At 40.3% G+C, this 5,182-nt stretch overlaps 1 protein-coding gene across 1 annotated transcript in view; it reads right to left on the reverse strand.

Annotated features, from left to right (window-relative positions):
* The window catches only part of SPECC1 (sperm antigen with calponin homology and coiled-coil domains 1), a 273,056-nt gene extending 268,401 nt beyond the window's left edge, over positions 1–4,655 (reverse strand). Inside the window, exon 1 of the mRNA XM_015558364.1 lies at positions 4,565–4,655. The gene's annotated coding sequence lies outside the window, so the exon portion shown is untranslated. The remainder of the gene's footprint in view (positions 1–4,564) is intronic.
* Between the last annotated feature and the right edge of the window lie 527 nt (positions 4,656–5,182).

The raw sequence follows: 5,182 nt of genomic DNA on the forward strand, positions 1-5,182 counted from the left end.
CAATGAAAAAATGATCCTCGGGTAAGGATTTTTAAAAATAAAAAAATAAAAACATTTTTAAATTAAAAAAGAAAGTTCCTCTTTACCAGCTTATGCATTCATCTGTCTAAAAATAGTACTATTTTTTTTCCTGGAGAATATCCATGACCAGTTTCACTAAAACGGGATGCTTACTAACATGAAAATATCAAGTATGAGCCTAAATTAGTGTCAAAATAGTCCAGAACAACAATTAGGTGTCCAGAAGGTACTGACACGATGCCTATATCTAGGTTTATTTATTAAAAGCGCTTTTTTTACATTCCTTGCAATACTGGTGGTGGTGATGCGCAGGTCTCGTTGGTTTCATTCTTGCAGTTGCCATACGGTGCCTTGCCATTTATTTAACCCCCACCTGAACGGCATAAACTGAGTGTTCAGCTGGTGTTTTTTACTGTAAACAAGAAGGAGACTTTGCTCTTCATTTAAACCAAAATCATATTTCATATTTTATGCTCGAGGGTTTTTACCGGTTGCTTTTTAAACTGCTTAAAATAGTTTTTAAGTCATTTGGAACAAGAGTTGTTCTTTTTTTTCTTTCCTGGCAGCTTTTAACATTATAGCAAATGTGTGTCTGGGGGACTGCTGGTCACTGTTTCTCACAGTTGCGAATGAAGAGGGGGAAAAATTGCAACCAAGAAAAAAAAAATTTTGAATTGCAAACTGGACCGGGTAAAAGGTGTTTGAGCAGCTGCTGTATATGGGTTTAAACGGTTTGTTGCACCTTCTTAAGTTGCACTTATTTGGGGGGGAGGGTTGATAGAAGTTTTTAATCACAAAGTCGCAGGACTTCTTTCTTTTGTAACTGAGCTCAAAAGGGCTGCTTTTTGGTGGGGGCAGAAGGCGGTTCACAGGAGCCCTTCCTCTCAGAGGGGACAAGTACCCTTCCTTGTTTCTTTGATTTGAGAAATGTATGGAGCAACCGTTGCAGTGGATGGAAATGCTACTGGAAATCCGAGTTTCCTCTTCCAATCTGTATTCATTTCCTATATCGCTGGGGAGCAGGGGAGAGGGAATGTAGAATAACCAACCAAAAGTCCTTAGTTCCACCAGCAAAATCAATTCAAAGCAAGTAATCCTATCAAGTAACAATGAGCAGATGATGCCCAGAAGAATCATCCAGAACATCACTGTGAAGATATTACTAAAATATTTCAACACGACTTCTCTCCAAAATAATTTTATTAAGTTAGTATTTAAAAAAATATTATAAGCCTAGCCCTGGCCCATGTTGCTCAGAGGTTAGAGCATCAGCCCATACACTGAAGGCCGCAGGTTCTATTCTGGGTCCAGGGCATGTACCTCGGTTGCTGGTTGGATCCTGGCCGCGGTCTGAGCATGTGCAGGAGGCAACCAATCGATTTGTCTCTCACATCGATGTTTCTCTCTCTCTCCTTTCTCTGTCTCTCTGTCTCTCTCCCCTCACTCCCTCCCTTCCTTCCACTCTCTCTAAATCAGTGGACAAAATATCCTCGGGTGAGGATTAACAAAAACAACAACAAATATATATATTATAAGCCTAGATTTTTTGAAGTTTTGATAGTGGTACATAAATAGACAAACAGATGAACCACAGAATAAAAAAAAAGAAGAAGAAGAAAGACTAGGTCCAAACACATGCAGGAATTTAATATACTGATAAAGCTGGTATTCCAAAGGAAAGGATGGATGGACTCAATAAATGGTGTGAGACAGCTGCGCAGGCATCTGGAATAAGTATGGGTGAGCACCCTGCTTTAATCCTTATACCAAAAAAGACTCCAGCAATACCAAATACTTCGAAGAAGAACCTGAAGTAACCAGCAAAAGAAAACACAGGAGAATCTTTACAGTCAGAATGGGGAAGGTTTCTGTTTATAATAGGAAAATGCAAGAGCTATTAAAGAAAAAAAAAATCGACTACATAAAACCAAATCTTTCTGAATACTTAAACATAGCACAAACACAGTTAAATAAACACCACTAAGTGAACTGATACATTTACTCATATCCAGAGAAAGAGTGATTTTTTTATATGTAAAGGATTCCTACAAACCCAAGAAAAAAAACACCATTAACCCCAAATAAAAATGTGCAAAGGCAATACACAATTCACAGGATATACAGATTGCTCTTCAACATATATGATGCTCAACCTCACTCTTCATAAAGGAAATGCAAATTAAAATTATGAATATATTTTACCTATCAGCATGGCATGTTCACATCACCATGTTAGTGAGAATGTGAGGAAATTAGCATTTTTGCTACTAGGATATATATTGATAACTTCTATGAAGGACAACTTGAAATATCTATTACATTTACAAGTACATATATTCTTTGTGCTACAACATGAATGAGTCTTCAGATATTATGCTCACTTAAATAAGCCAGTCAGAAAAAGACAAATACTTATGATTCCACTTATATGAGGTACTTAAGTAGACAAAATCACACAGACAGAAAGTAGAATAGTGATTCCAGGAGCTGTTGCTGTTTAATGGGTATAGAGATCCAATTGTGCAAGACAGAAAAGTTCTGGAGATTGCCTGCAAACAATGTCACTATACTTAACACTAGTGAACTTAAAAAATGATTAAGGTGATAAATTCTATATTATGTATATTTTACCACACTTAACAAAAGCAAAAAGGCAAATAGCCCTGGCCAGTATTATCATGTGGTTAGTGTTAGGTCTGATCAAATAACTGAATCGATATCCCTCCCCTGGGAACTCCCCTTTAGGCCACTTCACAATGGACATTCCACTTGCTTAGACCACTATCTCTCCCCTCCAGAGCTTCCCAGAATCCGGACCTGCACAGAGAATCCTCGGCCCAGAAAAGCCCACCTAGAGTCCTTTAAAAAACCTGACTCCCTGTCTTTGGGGGCTGGCACCATTTGAGGGCTTAGCCCATCTGATATCCAGATGACCTAATCCTATATAATAAAGAGCTATTATGCTAATTAGACCGAACAGCACCACGATCATCCAGACATCCTTCCAGACGAAGCCAAGGCTGTGAGGGGCTACGTGGGCCGAGCCCCTTGCCTCTAGTACACTTATAATCCCTTACCAGTTTGGACTTGTGCGTTCCTCCTTCAGCAACCCTAACATCTGGTGCCGAAACCTGGGAGGGTTCCACGGGGATGGGGGGCCATTGCCCAGCTTCGGTCACCCTGAGTTTGCTACTTGGAGCGCAGTAGGCAGCGGCAGCTCGACCTGGGCTTCCCTCCGAATCCTCCTCGGGTGACTCAATTGCCGGCCTCGATCCGGCCTCCCTCCCTTACGGGCCCTCCTGAACCAGCCAAGGAGGCCGCGGATCGGGACTCTCTCCTCCTGCATCGCTGACCCTCCATCCCACACCGGCCAGTCTCCTCTAGGTGAGTGACGTCCCACAATTCCCCTCGTCCCGGGTCCTCTGCCCACTCACTCTCACTGACTTCTTGAAAGTCTCTCGTCTCAAAAGTCCTAGCGCTGGGCCAGAAGCCTCCTTAGCCATTTGACTTGGGTCCTTCTGGCTTGGGGACGCCCAGTCCGGAGGTCACCTCTCGTTTCTCATGGTGATTTGTTTAGCAGCAGGGACGCCTGCCCTAAACAGTCCCCTTTGGACTTGTGCTCTGTCTCACCCTTCCTCTCTCGTGGGCCACACCACACTCCCTCTGCACACTCACGGGGGAGATCATGCCCCATTTAACAGTTAGGGCATTGGCACCTGCACCCAAGGGCCATAGGTTCGATTTCCAGTCAAGGGCATGTACCTAGGTTGCAGGTTCAATCCAGGGCCCCTGGTCGGGGCACGTGCAGGAGGCTATCAATCAATGTGTCCTCTTTCTGTCTCTTTCCCCCTCTTCCTCTCTCTCTTCCCTCTCTCTAAAATTAATGGAAAAAATATCCTTGGGTGAGGATTAACAAAAAAAAGGACAAACATTAAGTAAGAACATGCAACTAAACAATGATTGGGTTAACAATGAGGTGAAGAAAGAAATCAAAAGATACCTTGTGACAAATGAAGATGAAAACACAATGACCCAAAATTTATGGAACACAGTGAGAGCAGACTTAAGAGGGAAATTCACAGCAGTATAGGCCTACATCAAGAAACAAAGAAACTCTAATTAACAATCTAACCCTATCTCTAAAAGGAAATAGAAAAGAACAACAAAATAAGTAGAAGGAAGAAAATAATAAAAATCAAAGAAAAAATAAACAAAATAGAGTAAAAAAATACAAAAGATCAACTATACAAAGAACTGGTTCCTTGAAGGAAAAAAGAAAAAAAATAAACCTTTAGTTAGATTCTTCAAGAAAAAAAGAGAGAGGACCCAAATAAATATAATCATGAAAGAAGAGAAGCGACAACAGACACCACAGAAATACAAAGGATTGTAAGAAAACATTATAAAAAACTATATGCCAACAAATTGGACAATCTGGAGGAAATGAATATATTCCTAGAAACATACAGTCTTCCAAGACTGAATCAAGAAGAAACAGAAAATGTGAAGGGTCCTGGGTTCAATTTTGGTCAAGGTCACATACCTTGCTCGCAGGCTCAATACCCGGTCCTTATCAGGGCGTGCGTAGAGGCAACCAATCAATGTGTCTCTCTCATGTCACACTGATGTTTTCTCTCTTTCTGTCTCTCCCTCCACTCTCTCTTAAAAAAAAAAAGGAATGAAGGAAATAGTAAACAGGTAATTAAAGCTAATAATTACTGACTTAGAAAATAATAATAACAGCAATAATGTTTAATTTGAAGAGCTAAACCAAATGGGAGGTGACTGGATACCAAAATCCTAAATAAAATGTTAGTGACTTGAATCTATCATACAACCCAATACAGCATTTTAAATTATCCTAGGATTTTAGAGACAGACTCTCTAGCAGTATAATCACCTATGTTAATCATTTTAAAAAGAAAACTACATGGTCATATCAATACATATTATGTAAAAGCATGGGGGGGGGGAAATCAACACGTAACCCTGACTTTTAAAATTCTTAGTAATTAGACATAAATGGAAACTTACTTAATATGACAAAGAATATACTAATGAAGATACAGTGGGCGCATTCCCCTAAAATCAAGCCTAAAACAAAAATATCCTACTTAACGTTAATGGGCAACACTGTAGAGAGAGGGCGGTCGTTGGAAGA

This window comes from Myotis davidii, unplaced genomic scaffold, assembly GCF_000327345.1.
Source record: "Myotis davidii unplaced genomic scaffold, ASM32734v1 scaffold129, whole genome shotgun sequence".
Classification (NCBI taxonomy): Eukaryota; Metazoa; Chordata; class Mammalia; order Chiroptera; family Vespertilionidae; genus Myotis; species Myotis davidii.